Source organism: Camelina sativa, chromosome 12, assembly GCF_030686135.1.
Source record: "Camelina sativa cultivar CO46 ecotype springtype chromosome 12, ASM3068613v1".
Taxonomy (NCBI): Eukaryota; Viridiplantae; Streptophyta; class Magnoliopsida; order Brassicales; family Brassicaceae; genus Camelina; species Camelina sativa.
Window position 1 is genome coordinate 34,069,148 of NC_141891.1, and position 21,321 is coordinate 34,090,468.

The 21,321-nt window shown below is 44.0% G+C and overlaps 1 pseudogene across 1 annotated transcript; it reads right to left on the reverse strand.

Moving 5' to 3' along the window:
- Positions 1 to 20,241: 20,241 nt before the first annotated feature.
- Positions 20,242 to 21,085, reverse strand: LOC147933035 (ABC transporter B family member 21-like; annotated as a pseudogene). Its single transcript, XR_015574261.1, has 2 exons — positions 20,755 to 21,085; positions 20,242 to 20,616 (listed from the first exon to the last, which is right to left on the reverse strand). The product of XR_015574261.1 is annotated as an ABC transporter B family member 21-like (transcript).
- Positions 21,086 to 21,321: the final 236 nt, after the last annotated feature.

Below are 21,321 nucleotides of genomic sequence, written 5' to 3' on the forward strand. Positions count from 1 at the left end.
TTTTTAGATTCCAAAATGTGGTCGCCGAAGAGTGTGGAACGATTCGCCTGGTATCATCTCGTTCTTTATTCTGTCAAATCGGACAATCTTGTTCTGACCTGATTTTGAATTTTGATGTGTTTTGCAGCTCGCCCTTCTTCAGCTCGGAAACTACCTTCCAGATTTCAACACGTCAAGGACTCTCTTTTCGGAGTAGCTGACCGTAGCTAGAACCAAATCTCTCGACGTCGCGTGGAAGCAGCAATGGTTAAGGCGAGAACCAAGTTTGCCAGCTTTGCAAGCTCATTGGGTCAAACTTCCGAGGTCCCACCGACCACAATTGTCAGCGCCGAGATGCTCCGATCTGTGAATCCACACGAGGAACAGATCGTCAATCCCGAATCAGAGCAAGCAGGGAATGAATTCATCGACATTGAGGACGGTGACGAACTCCTGGCTCTTGATCTTGAGGATGAAAACATAGCTCCCAATGTTGCATCTCCTCCTTCACCGATTGAACCTATCATTCTGGTGCAGCTCGCCCCGGAACCGAGTAGCGGTTTAATAAAGAAGAAGTCCAAAAAGGATAATGGCAAAGACAAAAGCAAAGAGAAAGACAAAGGAAAAAGCTCCGCTCAGGGGACAGGTCGGAAACGCTCTGCGGAAGAGGCCGGACTCGAATCCTGTGACCGTTTCCGAGTTGAACGGGTTACTGGTCGATCTGATCAATTTCGCTTCGACTACTTTGGGGAGACGCCTCTTGTGTGCAACAAGGAAGCTGCCGGGGAGTTGTGCAGGCAACTTACGGTGTCTTTGGTCATGCTGCCGTCGCTTGATGAGCTGGGATTCAGAGACCAATACGTCCAAGCCGCTCAGTCCGCCCTTCAGTTTCGAATCGCATTGCCCTCTTCATTTTTCCATTAGCAAACTTAGATTCTCATTTTGCTCTGTTTCAAAATGCAGACCGCCGCCTATATGTCTACACTCACTCTTATGTAGGATAGGCGGGTCAAATCGATGGCATCTGCATAGACTGATTTCAACAAAATAAAAGAATGCTTGGAGAATCTCCGAGAAGTGGACAGGTCGAAGAACGAGAGGATCAAAGAGCTGCAGGGACTTCTTGCGAATAAGGAGGAAAACTGCAAAAACCTGGAAGAAAGGATTGCCGAACTGGAGTCGAGGGAAGAAGTTCTGGGAGAACAGAAGGCCGAGCTGGTGAGACAGTTCGATGATCTTGGGGCAAAGTTGGAGTCAGAGATGAGACGACTTCGCCTTGATCACCAAGCCAAAGTCGAGGGTACCACGAAGAAAGCGCAGCGTCGTCTTAACAAGGTAAAGGCTTATCTGCTTGAGCAGGAAATGGCCCGTCCAAAAGAAGATGTCCTTAACCAGGCAAGCGGGTTTGAGGAGATTATGGAATATCTTCTGAAGAACGGAGCATCATTTCTGGACAACCTGATTGCCGAGATCAAGGAAAAGAGAGAGGCTGCTAAGAACGAAGTGGAGGCGCTGGACCTCTTAGAGCTTGGAGAAGGCGATCTCAACATGTCTCCAGACCAGCTCGGCTTTGGACTGCTTCACTCCGGGACTGCGGCTCCAGACTCCGTTCGACATCCGTACGGTTCCAATTCCGCGATTTTCCAAGCCGATCTGGCTGACCCTCCAGAGCTTTGATTGTAGCCTTTTGACTGCGTCTACTAGGAACACTTTCTGTTTCCCTTTTTATTTTCCTATTAAGACTTTGTGATAATGCTACCTGTTTTGCGGCCGACTTCTATTATTATTTTTTTTTTTTTTAGAAATTTCCCTTTTGTGCTTGCGTGGAATATCTCCTTTTTGCTAGACAATGAAAATGGTAATCTCACAATTTCGAAATTGGAAATTTTTCCTCTAGGACCGGTATAAATATGATTGCGCTATGCTTGATTTTACCGCAACTTTTACGAAAGAATCCAAGATGCCGAGTTCTGTTGGTAGTACTGATCCTTTAGTCGAGATTGGGAACGATGTCCCGACGTTCTCAAACTCGGAAGCCATTAAGCGAGGGATGCCCTATTACCCGAATACCCGAGCTCCCTGGATGCTAATGTTCCGTGTTAGTCCGGAGAAGAGGTTAGAATTAGAGACCTTCCTCTCTCTCATCGAAGAACGCCATTCCGAATATCGTGGTAGACTAGCCGCAATAGAGCAGTTGCAAAGTGAACTGCTTTTCAAACTTAAACTGCTCGAGTCCCATCCGAGGTTCTGGATTGAAAACGGTCTGGACAGAGTGGCAGACATGCCGCAGTGCTTGATCGACTACTGCAATGAGTGCCACCATTCGGCGAACTCGATTCCAAGCGAGGCAAGTTTTTCTATGAGCGGCGAATTCATGCCTTCCGAGGTGAAACCGTTCTATATGAACAGGCGTGCCAATAACGTAGAAGTTGCTGCTGCTCACGCCTTCGTTCGCCAGGTAATTTCTCTTAGCTCCGTCTATGCGAGTTTATTATAAAAAATCCTTGTTGATCGATGACCCTGTGTGCAGATTGAATCCGTGCACCGCGAACAATGCCACAAGCTTTACTATCACCGCATGAAAAAGAATGAAATCGATGACCGTCTGGCGGTATTGATGCTGAGATCACCACCTTAAGGGCGAAGAGAGGAAGAACCATCGGTCGTCTTGACGAGGTCGAACAGAAGATCAGGGCATTAGAGTCACATCCTGCTGATTGGGAGAAGACAGGACTTCAGCTCCTATGGCCTATGCCGAAGCGTCTCAAAGCAGATACCAAGAAGATCGCCGCAGGACTTGATATGGATGGTTGATATGCTTTGGCGATTTGATTCCTTTGCTATGCTTTATTATTTTGATTCTCCGTTGAATTTGACCTGTTCAGACAATTTATCCTTGCAATAAAGTTTTCATTTTAATTGGAAATTCTCCTGAGGCGGGACGTCTCCCGGCTTACTCTGAGTAATCCTTTATGAGGGCAATTTAGCCCAAGCGTAAATGTGCTTTTTAAGCGTAGGGCGAAGTAGGGGACTTCGGCTTACCCTCTTTGCCCTAGTTCCGAAAGCGAAAAGCAAAATTTACAACTATGGGTTCGGCTTATATTCGTCCGAGCTGGAACTTACGAAACAATTCAAAAGAATTCTCTGAGTTCGGTCTACCAGCTCTGCCGTCTGGAAGGAACCGTCTCGGTTCTTGACGAGCTCATCGCCAGTGGCTTTTATCTGGCGAGCTGGCGCATGACCCGGCTACTTGCTGATCGTGACCGGTGTGAGGGGGAGGTCGCCAGGACCTTGTTACCCAACCTGCCGGAGGGCGACTACGAGCCGCTAGGCGAATCGGAGAATCTGCATGTTGCGGAAATCCCGATTTACAGAGGTTGCATAGAGAGGTTGCAGCGCTACATCCTCCATCTGGAAACCACGGACCATCATTTCCGAGATAGTCATACCGTGGAGATTCCATGCGCGTTCCTCGAGGAAATGGCGGACAGGGGTGCGGAAGTGCCAGCAGATCGGCTAGAAGAGCTGAGGCGGGAGCGTCAATGATGCAGCGCATCTTACACCTCCTCTGTTTTATTTCTATTTTCATTGAACTGGGCTTTCGATTTTCTTTTATATTTGCTTGGGCTTTACGTATTGCTTTTCCTTTGTGTTTTCTAAGTCGGTTTACGACTAGGGTTTTGTTCTTTGTATAAGTAGCCTCTCAACTTCGTTGAGAAGGGATCATCTTTTATTGAATAACAATCCAGAGCTTTAAGCTTATCTCTTGTTCATCGGTCATTCTTTTGAATCAACGATCTGCAAGTATGTCTTCAGTCGGTATTCTTTGAATCAACGACTTTAAGACATCTCCTTTGTTCGGTCATTCACGGGAATCAACGAACACAAGGTTCTCTATCAGTTTCGCTGCGCCAGTTTTGGTATCAGAGCCTAAACCGGTCTTGATTAAGTTACTAGCTTCGTCCGACATGGCACCCGCACGAAACTCCAAGAAAACCGACGGACGTGACGATGAAGCTTTCCACGAGTGGACAGAGCTTCGCCAAATTCTATTGTCAATGCAGGAGAACATTCAAGCTACGATTGCTCAATCAATTCAGGCTTTGGCAGAGACGGTCCTGCACAACCGGTTCCAACAACAAGGTGCGGACTACGAGAGTTCCGATGGCAGTCTCGGAAACCCTTTTCATCGTGATTGCAAGCCAAAACAGAGACTTCATGGTGGAACAGGGGAACGAGATGGAGGGGAACGAGAACGTGATGACAACCGGTGGGAGTTAGGTTTTAAACTCGACCTACCAGAATTCCATGGGAGCATTTGTGGAGATGAGCTGTTAGATTGGCTCACCGCTGTGGATGAGGTTATGGAGTTTAAACACGTTCCCGAGGAGAGGAAAGTAGCTTTGGTGGCCACCAAATTTCGGGGCAGAGCTGCATCATGGTGGACACAGTTGAAGTCGACAAGGGCACATACAGGGAAACCGAAGATTGAGTCATGGGATAAATTACAAAAACATCTCAAGCTTTCGTTTCTTCCACAGAATTATGAACGTACGATGTACAACCGCTTGCAAAATCTTCGACAGGGTTCACGTTCGGTTGATGAGTATGCTGATGAATTCTTTTTATTAATCACAAGGAATGAGATTTTTGACAGTGAACTTCAGTTGGTTTCTCGTTTCATTGGCGGTTTGAGGCCTCAACTCCAGAACTCGCTGAATCAATTCGATCCCACGACCATTGCCGAAGCACATCGCAGAGCAGTTGCTTTTGAACAACAGTTCAAAGTCAACACCACTTGGAATTCGACCAATCGGCCTCGTAGCTTTGGAGGGGTCAGCGGTGATAATGTGAAATCCCAACCAAACGGGAAAGACATTGAAGCGTCGGGTAGTTCGAGTGCTGCAACACCGGAGGCTCCAAATCTTCGCCGATCCACACGTCCTAACGCATTGTGGTGTTTCACTTGCGGGGAACAGGGGCATCTCATGACTGCATGTCCTCAAAAGACTCGTCGTGGACTGTTAATGGACGATGTTGTTTGGGACGAAGACGGTAACGAACACGGAGACGACGGTGACGTGTTGGAAGAGGAGTGTCATACGGGAGACATGGGATCTTTACTTGTTGCGCGCGTTTGTTTGGCACCTACGGTGTGTGAGGAACCATGGTTGCGTTCAAATATTTTCCAATCGACCTGCACCATTAAAGGCAAGGTGTGTCGCTTTGTTATTGACTCTGGTAGTAGCCGTAACGTGGTGTCTGAGGACACCGTGAAGAAGCTGGGGCTGCAACGAGAAGCTCACCCTACCCCTTACAAGCTCACGTGGCTCAACAAAGGTACGGATATTCGCATTTCCCAGCGGACATTGGTCTCCTTTTCTATTGGCAAGTACTACAAGGAAAAATTGTTTTGTGATATTGTGCCAATGGATGTGGGACATCTAATTTTGGGACGACCATGGCAGTACGATCGCGATGTGTCTCATAGTGGCAAGACTAATGTGTATAGTTTTGTGTTTGATAATCGACGTATTGTGTTGATTCCTAATCCTGTGCCGACACCAACACTAGCTGCTACCCTTGATAATGACGGTTGTGGCAAAGAGATTGTCGTATCCCATGGTGATAAAGTTCTATTTTGTACCTCAACAACATTTGAGGAAGAATTTAGAGATACCGGCTTTGTTGTCATCTTGATGTCGTCAATTACCACGGCGGAGTCTTCTGTTCAGTTGGACCCTTGGATTGTCGATTTGTTGCAAGAATTTTCTGATGTTTTTCCTGCTGAACTTCCTCAAGGACTACCTCCTCTCCGTGATATTCAGCATCAAATTGATCTTGTTCCAGGAGCTGCACTCCCTAACAGACCCCATTATCGTATGAGCCCGCAAGAACATGAGGAGTTACGGCGGCAGGTCGAAGATTTAGTTGCTAAGGGTCATATTTGAGAGAGCTTGAGTCCTTGCACAGTTCCTGCTCTTCTAATTCCAAAAAAAGATGGGTCTTGGCGGATGTGTGTTGATAGTAGGGCTATTAACAAAATTATTGTGCGTTACCGTTTTCCAATTCCTCGGTTAGATGATTTGTTGGATCAAATCGGCACTGCCACTCTATTTTTGAAACTGGACCTCAAGAGTGGTTATCATCAGATTTGTATTAGACCGGGAGATGAATGGAAGACAGCATTCAAGACGCGGGAAGGTTTGTTTGAGTGGTTAGTTATGCCGTTTGGTCTCTCCAATGCACCAAGTACTTTTATGCGGGTGAAGAATCAAGCGTTGCGGCCATTCATTGGTAAGTTTGTGGTTGTGTACTTTGATGATATTCTCATCTTTAGTTCCTCCGTGTCGGCGCATCAAGAACACCTACGGCAAGTTTTGTTGATCTTGCGACAAGAGACGTTTTATGTGGCTTGACAAAAATGCGAACTGGGCGTGAACAGGGTGTTATTTCTTGGTTATGTGGTTTCCTCCGAGGGTCTCTCCATGGATATGAGCAAGGTCGAGGCCATTAAATCTTGGCCTGTGCCGAAGACAGTAACGGAGGTCCGCAGCTTTCATGGGTTGGCTTCTTTCTATCGTCGCTTTGTTCCTCATTTTAGTGCTTTGATGGCTCCCTTGACTGATTGTATGAAGGACGGTCAATTTTTCTGGTCCGCAGAGGCTCAAGAGGCGTTTGAACTGGTCAAGCTTAAGTTAACTTCCGCACCTATCTTGGTTCTTCCTGACTTTGAGCTGCCGTTTGAGCTTCATTGTGATGCGTCTAAGCTGGGAATCGGAGCTGTCTTAAGTCAACAGTCTCGACCGGTGGCTTATTTTAGTGAAAAATTATCTGGGGCCAGAAGTCGATACAGCACTTACGATCTCGAGTTTTATGCTGTTGTTCAGGCAATTCGACATTGGCGGCATTATCTTGTGCATCGCGAATTTATTTTGTTTACGGATCATGATGCACTTAAACATCTTGAGAGCCAAGTCAAGGTTTCCTCTCGACATGCATCTTGGATTGCGTATTTACAGCAGTTTACTTTTTCCATTCGTCACAAGGCTGGCAAGTTGAATCGTGTGGCAGATGCTTTGAGTCGACGTCATACATTGCTAAACACCATGCATGCATGTGACCGTTCCAGGTTTTGCCACTTTTTCTGAACTTTATGAGTCGGACCCCTTCTTCAGTTTTGTTCTGGCCGAAGTCAAGAGTAATTCTCGTTCGGATTTTACTTTAGCCGACGGTTTCCTTTTTCGGGGTGTGCAATTGTGTGTTCCAGACTGTAGTTTGCGTCTCAAGGTAATTCAGGAGTTACATGCAGAAGGTCATGTTGGGAGAGACAGAACGCTTCAGTTAGTGTCATCATCATATTACTGGCCTTCCTTGCGTCGAGATGTCGAACGATTTGTGGAGCGGTGCCGCGTTTGTCAACTTGCAAAAGGTTCAGCGTCTAATGCAGGTTTGTATCTCCCGTTGCCAATTCCTACTCAGCCATGGACCGACGTCAGTATGGACTTTGTCTTAGGACTACCACGGACACAACGCGGTAATGATTCCATTTTTGTGGTCGTGGAAAGGTTTTCAAAGATGGCTCATTTTATTCCGTGTAAGCGGACTACCGATGCCGTGCGTGTGGCTCAGCTTTTTTTCCAAGAAATTTATCGCTTGCATGGTCTTCCTACTTCCATTGTTTCGGATCGAGATACGCGTTTCTTAAGTCATTTTTGGAGATCCCTTTGGAAGTTGTTGCATACAAGTCTAGACATGAGTACGGCTTATCATCCTCAAACGGATGGCCAAACGGAAGTTACTAATCGAGCATTGGGTAATATGTTACGTTGTCTTGTGGGTGACAATCTTCGTACGTGGGAGTCCCATTTGTGTCAAGCTGAATTTGCGCATAATCATGCGACGAACCGGAGTTCTGGGTTTAGCCCTTTTGAGATTGTTTACAGTTTGCTTCCGCGGGGACCTTCGGAGTTAGCTGTGGTTCCGGATCCTCACCGTATGCATGCTTGTGCTGTTGACTTCGTGGAGGCGTTGCGGTCTACGCATCAGCAAGCTCGTGATCATTTGGTTTCTTCTTCTCAACATTACAAAGACAAAGCAGACGCTAAACGTCGTGAGTTGGTATTTCAGCCGGGTGATCAGGTTTGGGTGGTGTTAACTAAGGATCGTATGCCGTCCCATGAGTATAATAAACTTCGTTCTCGCAAGGTTGGACCTGTTGAAGTGTTAGCTCGAGTGAATGATAATGCTTATCGTCTTCAACTGCCTCCGCATATGAAGACGTCGAATGTGTTCAATGTTAAATATCTTTCCAAGTATCGGGGCGACAATGACAAGCCAGATTCAGAGGCGAATCTTCTCTTACACGGGGGGACCTGATGCAGCGCATCTTACACCTCCTCTGTTTTATTTCTATTTTCATTGAACTGGGCTTTCGATTTTCTTTTATATTTGCTTGGGCTTTACGTATTGCTTTTCCTTTGTGTTTTCTAAGTCTGTTTACGACTAGGGTTTTGTTCTTTGTATAAGTAGCCTCTCAACTTCGTTGAGAAGGGATCATCTTTTATTGAATAACAATCCAGAGCTTTAAGCTTATCTCTTGTTCATCGGTCATTCTTTTGAATCAACGATCTGCAAGTCTGTCTTCAGTCGGTATTCTTTGAATCAACGACTTTAAGACATCTCCTTTGTTCGGTCATTCACGGGAATCAACGAACACAAGGTTCTCTATCAGTTTCGCTGCGCCAGTCAACGCTGGCGAACATATCTGGAATGTATAGCCGTCGAGGAGCCTTTGGAGTCTGACCGCTCGAGCTCTGCGCCTGTGAATCGCCGAGGAGGTTGAGATCACAGGAGGGGGTCACACTTCGCACCTGCTTCCCGGAGCTATAAGACTTCGCACCCTTTTTTTTTTTTTACTGTCTTTCCTTAGATGGGCGATATGCCAATGTCGAATACTCCTTGTATGAGGCGAGATGGCAGACATAAATAAAAATAACAAGTTCTTTCAAAAATAAAAGAAATCTTAATATTTTTCTAGCTGTGCCCTCAAAATCTTGTAACAGAAATCAAGGGCTGCCTACGTACCCAAAATTTGGGATCAAGCCAGTCGTAGTTCGTAGTACACATACTTTCAAAAAATGAATCTGATCAAATGATCTAGTAGTAGTAACGTTTAAGATGAGCCGCGTTCCACGAGTTTTTTATCTGCTTGCCATCCATGGACAGGAGCTCGTAAAGTCCAGGACGAATTACCTTAGAGATGAGATAGGGACCTTCCCAACGGGCACCGAGTTTGCCAGCGTTGACCTCCTTTGTGTTCTCGTACACCTCACGCAGCACCAAGTCACCCTCGTTGAATCATCGTTGACGGACGGCCTTGTTGTAATACTTGGATGCGGCGTTCTGGTAGTTCTGAATTCGGAAGAGGGCTTGCTCGTGCAATTCCTCGGCGAAGTCAATGTTGTCGAGTAGCATGCTGTCGTTGAGCTCGGAATCGTCAACCAGCATAGCGCGGCAAAGTGTCGGTACTCCGGCTTCGGCTGGAGCTAGTGCCTCGATGCCGTATGCTAACAAGAACGGAGATTGCTCGGTAGCTCGCCGTGGGGTGGTCCGATAGGACCAAAGCACGCTGTCGAGTTGATCTGCCCATGCTCCTTTTTTGAGCCCGAGACGTGTCTTCAATCCGTCTATGATGGTCTTGTTGGTTGCTTCGGCTTGACCGTTTCCCTGGGGGTACCGGGGGGTCAAGGTGCTCAAGCGTATCCCCCATTTTCCTAAGAAGCGTCTGGTGATAAGGGAAGTGAACTGGGTTCCATTGTCGGTGACAATCTCGTTAGGGAGTCCATGGCGGCAGATGATGTTCTTCCAGATGAAGTTGGTGACGTCCAGCGACTGTATCTTGTTAAACGCCTCGGCCTCTACCCATTTGGTAAAATAATTGGTCAAGACCAAAAGGAACTTCTTTGATTTTGACCGGGGTAGTGGGCTAACGAGATCCATTGCCAAACGCATGAAAGGGTACGGCGCGGTGACGGTGTTTAGCAGCTCGGGGGGGTACATGTTTCATTTGTCCGTGGCGTTGGAAAGCTTCGCACTTCGCCAAAAATGTCTCACAGTCGGCGACCATGGTTGGCCAATAAAGACCGTCTTTCTTTATCTTCAATGCGAGTGCACGCCCTCCGGAGTGGTTGCCTCCGTCACCTTCGTGGACTTCCATTATTATTCTTTCTGCCCCCTCTCGATCGACACAAGTAAGTAGGGCTCCGGACGAATTACGTCGGAAGAGGCTGCCTCCCATCATGGCGTAATGCGCGCATCGAGCTTTCCAGCGATCCTTCGGGACCTTGCCATCCTCGATGTACATTTTTATTTTGAGCTACCAGTCGTCTGGGAGTTGTGCTATCTCCGTGGGATCCTGGACGGGTGGATCGATATCCATTGGTTCCGCGGCGTCGCTGATGGTGTACGTCAAATCGGTATGATCGATGCTAGGAGTTTCGATACACTCAATTGGGATCGTCCGCCGCAACTCCAGGTCGGAACAATTCGCCAGGGCGGTGAGAGCATCTGCTGATGCGTTTTCGCTCCTCGGAACTTTGGTTAGTTCGAATGAGGCGAACTGTGCAGAGAGAGTCCGGAGTAACTGACGATATGCCTCCATGCGCCCATTTTTAGCACCGTACTCCCACTAAACTGGCTAACCACTAGCTGGGAGTCACAAAAAACTTGGATGCTGGTCACTCCCAGACCCTGCGCTAACCGTATACTAGCCAGGACAGCTTCATACTCGGTCTCATTGTTTGATGCTATGAAGCCAAGTTTGAATGCTTGGTCGAGAACCTCGCCCGTTGGGGATCGGAGTATAATCCTGACGCCAGATCCCTGGTTGGAAGAGGGGCCGTCGGCGAACAACGTCCAGGGTTCCTCCTTAGGTATGGTTTCTTCGAGGTTAGGGGATAGCTCCGTGATGAAATCTGCTAGGACCTGTGATTTCAAACTCGGGCGAGAACGATATTCGATATCGTATTCGCTTAGCTCGATCGCCCATTTTGCAATTCGCCCGGATTGAAGGGGGCTATGAAGGACCGTCCAGAGCGGCTGATCGGTTAACACGACAATAGAGTGCGACTGGAAATAAGGTCGTAACTTCCGGGCGGCCACAATCAAGGCGAGAGCGAGTTTTTCCAAGGTTGGGTAGCGTGTCTCCGCGTCATTGAGTGCCTAGCTTGTGTAAAATATTGGTCGCTGATCGCCGCGATCATCTCGGACTAGAACCCCGCTTACTGCCGAGCTGGAAACGGAGACGTAGTGGTACAATGGCTCTCCTTCATTGGGCTTTATGAGCACCGGCTGATTTGTCAGGTACTCCTTAAGTTGTCCGAAGGCAGCTTCACAGGCGTCGTCCCAAAGGAAATCTTTATTACCCCGAAGAAGCTGATAGAACGGGAGACATTTGTCCGTCGATCGGGCGATGAAACGGTTCAGCGCGGCTACTCGACCCGTTAAGCGTTGTACTTCGCGTTTGTTGGTTGGCGATGGGAGTCCCAGCACTGCTCCAATCTGCTTTGGGTTTGCCTCGATTCCGCGCTCTGTGACGATATATCCCAAGAATTCCCCCGAGGTCACCCCGAAGGTGCACTATGTGGGATTTAGCTTCATCTGGAATCGATCTAGGATGTCGAAGCATTCGGCGAGGTGTTGGATGTGCTGTTCTGCTATAAGGGACTTGATCAACATATCATCGATGTAGACTTCCATCGTTTTTCCTAGCAGGTTGGCGAACATCGTGTTGACCAAGAGTTGGTAAGTCGCCCCCACGTTCTTCAAGCTGAATGGCATCACCTTGTAGCAGTAGGTCCCTCTGTCTGTGATGAACGCGGTTTTTTTGCGGTCGGCTGGGCTCATTGTGATCTGGTTGTATCCAGAGAACGCGTCCATGAACGAGAGGAGTTGGTTACCTGTTGTGGCTTCTACGAGTCAGTCGATGTGAGGTAACGGGAAGCAGTCTTTAGGACATGCCTTATTGAGGTTGGTCGACGCAGACTCGCCATTTGCCGTTCTTTTTCTTTACCACCACCGGATTTGCCAGCCAATCGGGGTACTGTACTTCCATTATTTGATCGGCCTTCAGGAGTCGCTCGACTTCGTCTTGCACCGCCTTCGCTCGATCGGTGCCGAGACGCCGTCGTTTCTGCCGAACTGGTTTGAACGTGGGGTCAACATTTAGCTTAAGGCAGGTGACTCATGGATCGATACCGACCATATCTTTGGTAGACCAGGCGAATGTCATGGATCGCGGTTTCAGAAATGCTACCAGCTTGGTCTTGAGTCCTTCATCGAGTTCGGCCCCGATCCCGACTGTTCGGGAGGAGTCTACTCCGTCGATGTTGACTTGTATGATTCGGTATCCTGTGGCCTTCAGGCGATCTCGCTCCGGCTTAAGAGGGCCGCCGAAGTGGTCCTTGCCCTGTAGTTGCTATGCATCGTCCTTCCGCCTTTGCTTTTTTCTCGAGGATGGAGCAGGTCCTGGCCATCTTTTGATCGCCGTACGGTGTATAAATTCCCGCAACCGTTGGGAACTTCAAACAGAGATAATAGGTGGAAGGGACTGCCTGCATAGTGTAGATCCAGGGTGAACCTAAGATGGCGTTGTAGATCGGTGGGGCGTCTATGACCACAAACTTGGTTTTGCGTGTCACGCCACCAGTATGAACTTGCAACTTTACGTTGCCCATCGATGTTTTGGCTACACCGTCGTACCCGGTCAGCGTTCTGCCTCTTGTTTTGATTTGCTCCGGTGTGATGCCCATTTTCTCCAATGTTTGTGAGAACAGGACGTTAACCGTGCTGCCGGTGTCTACTAAGACTCGTTCCACGTTAAACTCGCCCATCCTGACTTCCACGACCAGGGGGTCGTTGTGAGGGTGGTGGATCCCCTTGGCGTCTTCTGCTGTGAATGCGATGGGATCCGTGCTTAACGCCTCTTCTTTGGAAATTGCCTGAACGTTACAAATCTGGCGCACTCGCTTTTTCAGGGCTCGGACAGAATCCGAGCATTCATCGGTCTGACCGATGATCATAGAGATACGACCCCAAGGCGCCGCTTGTTCGCTCTTCTATCCTTTTTGACGCTTGGATGGTGTTGGAAGGACTTCCATTAGCGTCGGATTCTGCTGCTCGGCGGGAGGTGGCTGTTGCGGAGTATCTGGTGCGCTATTGGATTGGTTGGCGCCCTTCTAACCTCGACCAGGGTTGGATCGTCCGAACCTTCCTCCTCGACCTCTTCCTCCGCGGTCGCCGCGAAAAGCTTTAGGTTGATAGACAGCTTTGATTTCGCCGGATAGGTACTTCTCAAATAAGTAATTGGACAAGTGCTTACACTCAGCTGTTGAATGGCCACCGAACATATGGAAATCGCAGTAGAGCTCTTCTTGTGTGTCGGAAGAGGCGGTATTATGTCCTTCATCCTCGGATATTGCGTTGACCATTTCGCGCTTGGGATCCCTCGGGTTGTGATGCATCCGGGGCTCCTAATAGGTTTCCCGACTCTTTTCTTTAGCCATGGCTGGGCGAGGAGGAGGGAGCTTGGTGGCTTGTTTCTCCTCGTCTTCTTCGACGTAAGCGACGCGAGACCCTCGATCAACGGCTTCGTCCAGGTCATTGGCTTCCCTGATATTGAGGTCTACGTGCAGTCTGGAGCCGGGAATGAGTCCCTTCTTGAAGGCAGCGATTGCGACGTCCTCAGCGACTGTTACTGTGGCGTACTTTTCCTTGAATTGGGTGAGGTACTGCCGCAGGGGTTCGCCGGGCTCTTGGAATATCTCCCATAGCTCGACACTGGAAACGTTACATTCTATGAACACCCGATAATTCCGTAAGAAGGCTGTCGACAGCTGTTCGAAACAGTCGATTGTGTCCGGAGGGAGCCGGGAAAATCATGTTAGTGCGTTTCCTATCAGACTGTCGACGAAGAGTTGGCACTGGCCGGCGTCCTTCTGCTCCTCGGTGAACCTGGCTTTGGAGACGGTAGCCATGAACGAGGTCAAGTGCTGCACTGGATCCTTCGTTCCATCGTAGGTTGGAACTCTTATCTTCATGTTGGAACGTATGTTTCCAAGACGCGCTGGGTGAACGGAGTTTGCTGTGTGGCTTCGAACATTCTGTCGATCTCAGGTGCTGAGCTTACAGCTCAGTTGAGGAGGGATCCCATAGCCTTGATCTTGAGGTGGATTTCCTCCAGCTCGGGACAGGAAGGCGCGGCCAGATCTCCTCGGGAAGATTGCCCAAGACGAGGCTGTGCTCCCGAGGCGAGTACCGATGGTACATGCTGGCTTGGGAACCGGAAAGCCGAAGATGGCGGGTCGCTGAACAGGCGGCGGTTTAGAGGATCGTTCCTCCGAACCTCCTGTGACGGTGCCTCGTTCTGTTGAAGTGGCGGGGGTGCGCTGCGCCCCATCGTGTCCAACCGTTGATTTGTTGTGGAGATCGCCTGGAAGAGATCCTTGGAGATCGTTCCGAACATGTGACGTAGGTCGTCCATGGGGACGAACTGGGGAGGTTGGGCGATTTGCGCGGACGAAATTTGTCTGTCGACAGATCCGTCGACTGGTGGAACTTCGTCAGGTTTCTGGGCCCCGCGGTGAGATATCTCAACGTCTTCCACTCCATCGGAAGTTGCCGCTGACTCATCTGCCGGGTTGTCCGAAGTGCGGCGAATACCCGTCTGTGCGTGGACGCGCGTGGTGGGCGCGGCAACAGGTGGATTCATGGTGACATCCTGCGAGTTGGTTGCCCTGATGGCTGGGTCATCTTGTTGCGGGGCGGTTGCGTTGGTGACACCGTTGTTGGAGATCGAAGACATGGTATTGGCTCTTGCTTATTTGTGACGAGATCTAAAAGAGAAGTGTTTTTTTAGAACTTAAGACCCCTCCTTCTAGCGCCAATTGTAGAAACTGGTGTTTCACACAATGAATTTGTTTAGAAGAGAAACAAATTCAATAACAATCTCTTAAAGAATTCGGATCAAAGTAAGTAAGCAAGGAAGAAATGAAATCTCTTGAGAAACAAGTTAGGCTTTGCTCAAGAACAAAGAGGAATTAGGGTTTTGTATTAATTTCTGACAATGAGAGGATTGCCCTCTATTTATAGGTTTTCGAGGATCTACCGAATATATTGAAAGATCTACCGAATATATTGACTTTCCTAATTACAGGTGAACTGATTAGGAAAGTCCTTCCTTTCTTGTTAGGTCGGCCGCAGGGCGAGTTAAGATGTCGGTTCGCCACCTCAGCGATGGGCTTCTCGGTGCTGTTGGGCCTTCAGGGATGAAGTCCAAATTTAGGTCGAGCTCCCGGTTTAGATAACCGGTTTCTTTAAACGGGTTTAGATCGGTATGTTGGGGGTGTTAATTCCCGCACCAACATACCTGCAGAGTTTTCTTTAAAGGAGAGGGTAGCTAACTACCACCGATAACTAAAACCTAACTTATCAAAAACCACGGCAGCTACCAAAAGGAGCCATTTACACTTACGTGTCTTTACACTTACGTACATGTCGGAAGTCAAATTGTTATATGTACTAAGAGCATCTCCAACAGTAAAGTTGTAAAAATATGTTAACATTATTTTAAGTAGAAAACATACAAATGGTAATAACTTTCATAAGATACAAGTGAAAATATACCTCCAATGGTGAAGTTGTTAATTCAAAGTTCTTAATTTTTTTTTCCAAAAGCTTAGCTGTAAATACAAGTAAAACATGAAATTGAAAAGAATCATGAGTAGAAAGAAAAATTGAAAGAAAAGTTTGTTGTGGATTCAGTTTTGTGATGGTCTAACCAACAAGGTCGAAGAAGATAGAGTCCGGTGCTGCGTATATTGGGACTGGTATCGATGCAAACACAGTTCCAAGTAACAATAAACAATTGAACAAGAAACACACCATCAAGCAACACACCAATGCCCTGCATTTTTAACAAGAAACACCCTTTTCTAAATATAATCAAGAATAAGGATCACACAATGTACCGTTGCTATAGTCACATCCTAAAGAAGAAAAAGAAGAAGAGAATTTTACCTTCCTCGTCAAGCCCTCCTAGAACATTTAAGGCATATAAAGGGATTGATGTGATCGAAATTAGGGTTCTCTTAATTGGGATATATGATGTTAGCAAAATTAGGAGTTTTTATGTAACAGAGACGATTAATTACAAAGAAGATGTGAAATGTGTTAATTTCGAGCTAGAAGATGAAGGAGATGGAGAAGATAGAGATAACGATCGGTTAATGAGTCGAGGAATCAATGCAGCCATAGTTCTCGCCGCCGGTTCAGTTGCGGCTACGAAGCTTTTATTCATCGATCATGACTATTCGCAAGCAAGTAAGCTTTAGTTCCGCTAACTCTTGTGATTGATTGATTTTTAGGTTTCTGCAAAGCTTGCTCCTTTATGGGATTGATTTTACCAAAACTGATGTAATGATTGTTACTCTTCTTTCTTAGCGTTGGACTCTCTACGAGATACTTAGCTATGCACCTGAACACAATTGGGTTTCATATGAACACATTCTCCAATGGGTTTCATATGAACACATTCTCAAAACAAATCATATGAACACATTTGATTGGCAAATCATATGAACAAAACAAATCATATGAACACATTCTACAATCAAATGGTTTTGACATCCTCAAGCTTTTTGTTTCAAGACACAGCTTTTGGATTAGCTCTTTAGGTTATGGATAGTCTCTTCCAAATACAGCTTTTTAGTACTCTTAGGTTTTTCGCTTTGAGAAAACAAGTATTGGTTCCATTATAAGGAAACTTATTCACATTGTTTTTTACGTTTTTCTTTTTTTCTTTGTTGTTTCTACCTGTAGATACGTGTGTATGGTCCAAGGTCCTCACCATGGGAGAAGGTCCATCTGCTAGGTTCTCTTCTGCAGGGGCTTGTCTAGATCCTATTGCTTACACACAGGTTACTGAAATCCTCTTTAATTTACTAATTGACATATTTGAATTATTAGGTCGGACAAAGCTTTTCTCATTCTAATCATTTTAATTTCCGGTTAATAGGTCTTGGCTATGATGCTAGATTTGATCAGAATGTATGAAGGTTTTCTCTAAAGAAGCAATTGAAGATGAAATGCCAAGAACAAAGTTCCTTTATACGATCAATCACTTATCAGAATCAATTTGGATCATCAAGGTGTGTTTAGGCAGACTCTGTGCTAGCCAAGATTCTAATCGTAGGTATGTTGAGGATTTACAACCAAGAGGATGACTCCTGTGTCAAGTTTTAGAGTCAATGCAACCCAAACATTTTTCACAAGTTTTCAAAAACTAAAATTTTTTGATCCTCACTAGTGTTCTACCATTGGACAAAATCTTATTATATAAAGCTTGATGTCAAAATTATTCATTAACAAGATCGTTACACATGTCAATTGTATCATTTAGATGTTGACACATGTCGTATCAATTCTAAATTTATTAAAAATTTTGAAAATAAAAATGTAAAAATAAAAAACCTACCATAAAAATATTTTATATAAAAGTAAAATAGAGAAAAGAAAATCTAATTTTATTTAAAATCTTTTAAAGAAAAAAAAAACCTTTGTAAGAAAATTATAAGAAAATTATAAAATTTAAACAGCTTTAAAATTTATATAAAATCATTATAAAAATTATATATATATATATATATATATATCATAAAATTCGAAATTATAATATTGTTTATTTATTTTTATTTTAAGTTGCTAATTTTGCAAGAAAAATGATTACTTTTTTTATAAGATAAATAGATGATTGTGAAAATTATATAATTAATTACTGTTTTTAAAAAATGTAAATACTCACCTTTACAAAAAAAAAAAGATCGTTGAAGTAGAAAAAATAATAATAAATCGTCTCATATTTTTTTACCAATCAAATAATTTATTCAAAAAGAATGCTATTGTAATATATATAAGATATGAGTATGTAAGATTAACGTATGTGTTTTTGTAACTATAAAAATATTAAAGTAAAGAGATATATAATCGATTATTTAATGTGTTCATAATTAATTTTTGTTGGTTGTAGTAAAGACTAAAGAGTATATTTTACAAGTAAAATATATATGTGTGTACAAATACATTTTAGTGGTAATATATTTGTAAAATAGACATACATTAGTGTATTATAGCACAAAAAACAACTATTTTCTATAACTAAAAGTTTATCTCTTTACTTTTATACTTTGTTTTTACTTTTTTTTTGGGGGTAAGGTATACATTGTTTTTACTTACGAAAAGAATTAAATATATATTCTTTGTTAAAGTTTATTTTATTTTAATAACTTTGAACTCATATACAACTATTTTCTTTAACTAAAAGTGTATCTATTTACTTTTTTTTTCAACCAAGCAATAAATTAAAAGGAATTTCCTCGGTTAGTTGCCCAAGCCGGAGGGAAGGGGTTTACAAAAAAAACTCCAGAGATAAGAGAACGTGAAGCACAGGCAAGATACTCCGCCTTCGTATTTGCCGCACGCGGGATCCAGGAGATGAAGAATAGTGGGAAAGACTCCAGCGAGTTAAACTCATCGAGCAGGTTAGAGAAAGACGGGCAATCTTGGACTGCACCATAGTGAGTAACTCAGCACAATCAGTCTCAAATGTTGACAAGTGATTCCTACAGCACATATCCACTTTATGATCCAAACAACTCTTCTAACTCCAAATGCATGGGGGAGAGGCTTCGTCTTAAACACGAGGTGAAAAACATGGACATGCAAAGACGGAGATGGAGCTGACATGACCGCCGTAAAAGAGAGCGCCTCTTCCCAGGCTAACTTATCGCCCAAAGCCTTAGCAATTATATCATTTGCCACAATCTCTAAACCTTGAAAAAATTTGGCTTTCTAGATTGCCCATAACATTTGAAGGAGTTGATCATGTGATCACCCTTTTGAGAAGCACCTTTTCAGAAAATAAAATCCAAATTCGATTACACTGACTCATATGTAAAACCCTCTGACGAGACCAGAGTCGGAGATAAATCCCAAACTTCACACGAGCGAGGACATTCAAAGAAAACGTGATTAATAGTCTCAACCGCAGAGTCGCACCTTTTACACCAAATGTCACATTGGATACCTCGGTGTATCCATTTACTTTTATAGATAGATTACTAAGATATTTACTTTATATTCTTTTAAATCTAATTTTATTTTAAAAAATCTAACCCGCATATCGGGCGGATCCTAATCTAGTAAAATATAAAACACCTTCATAAGTGTTTAACTTTTGATTTTGTATTTTTTTCAATTATAAATATAGTTGGAAGAAAATCAAACTTATGATCCTAAACTCTGAGTCAAGAACGAGAGTTTTACATATTCAAATAAAACTAAAAAAAATATACTACACAAGATTCGTAATAATATTTTTATGGATAAGTATAATAAATTTTGTAAATATAAATTATAGTAAAATTAATTAATAATTGTTTTACTTGCACATAGTGTAGGTTGTTACCTCGTATGACATTATCATTTAGGTAAAGAATATTCAAATAATCATGTATGTATAGTAATTTAGTTTACCATTACATATACTATCTTGATAATATATGATAATCATTATAAATTTAGTAAATTATAAATCAAATTAGTAGAGATATTTTAAGAACCTAAATGATTTCTCAAAATTTTAAAGTATACTAGGTTAGTACCCGCACTACGCCGCAAGTTGTTCTTAAATTTTTTATTTTATAATTCTTTTTTGTTTTGTACCTTTTGGAATAGATAATTGTTATGTTGTTTGGAAATAAAAATCATAATTAATAAAATATTTGATTGTGTTCTATAGTATTTTTTTTGTTTTTTCGTTATTATTTGTTGATTGAAGATTTAAAAGCTGACTAAAGAAGCATAAACACCATCTTTTTGATATTAATTAAAGTATCATGCTTTCTTCCTCTCTCCACTATGACTCCATTCTTAACCACTGCAAATTACATCAGTATTCTTGATAGTCGATAACCAATGAACCACCACCACGTACAGCGGTTTGGTTAACCATAACCCGGTCCAATGCATCCTGGACCACACGCTCTGACTCAGCGTCTAGAGCACTCGTGGCTTCATCAAGTAGCAGCACCTTAGGGTCTTTATCGATTGCTCTAGCTATGGCTACTCTATGCTTTTTGCCCACCTTATAATTGAATTCCTCTTTCACCAACCATTGTATCATAGACCTGCAATGGTAAGTAAATCTTTCAGTCTAATCTGAAACCATGGACTTAGGAATTAGGGCTAGACAATCTGTTTATTTGGTTCGATTATTCCGGTTTAAGTTACCTATTGTAGGCCACGATGAAGCCATGAGCGTAAGATAGGTCAGCTGCAAATAAGATTTGATTTCAGTAGCATCTCCTCCTTTACCATATGTAATGTTTGCTCTGATCGTTTCATTGAACAAAACAGATTCTCAACTCACCAATCCGCTTTGTTTTCTAAACCATATCACTTGAAATGTCTTGATCTCAACTCCATCAAAAGTGATCTGACCATAATCAAGCTCGTAAAACCTCTGCAACAACATAGTCACTGTGATTCCCCACTTCCGCTCTCTCCAATCAAAGCTATTGTCTGAAACAGAGAACCAAAAACAAAATAAGAGAATTTAGAATTTAATTGAACCGAACTGAGCTGGATTTATATCAAACTAACTCATATGTTATACTTTTATTTTATTTGACAATCGGTTTCAGTTCTTCTATATATAACATTTCCAACACCACAAATAGATAGATAAAGATCTTGGAAGATCTGAACATCTGTTCTTGAATGATATTTGAAACTGATATGATGAAGTTCGATATCTCCTTTAACATTATCAAGAACTCTTCCAGACTCATCACCTAGATCAATCTTTGATTCCTTGTCTATATTTGTAAAGATCGATGCAGCCGCATTGCTAGCTTTGCTGGAATCAGGAGACAATGAACTTGACTGAGAGATTGCTACCATTGTCAAAGCAAAGAAACATGTTTTGAAACATAACAGTCTTTAGAAAGGGGCACAGAAAAACAGGAATCATGAGTTTCTGAAACACATTTGTTGCTTTTTACCCTGAAAACTGAATCAAAGGTTGTTTTTCCGTCTTTGACAAGCCTTGCATCGGCATAGAAACTGGTAGCATAAGAAGAGAAGAGGAAAAGGAAAGAAACTCTGAAAACGATACCACTGACTATGCCTTGACATATTCCTGTTTTTCTCGTAGGACCTTCACATTTCTTCTTATACATTTTCAAAATTTTCTACTCTGCACAAAATGAAGCAACCGTTCTCATG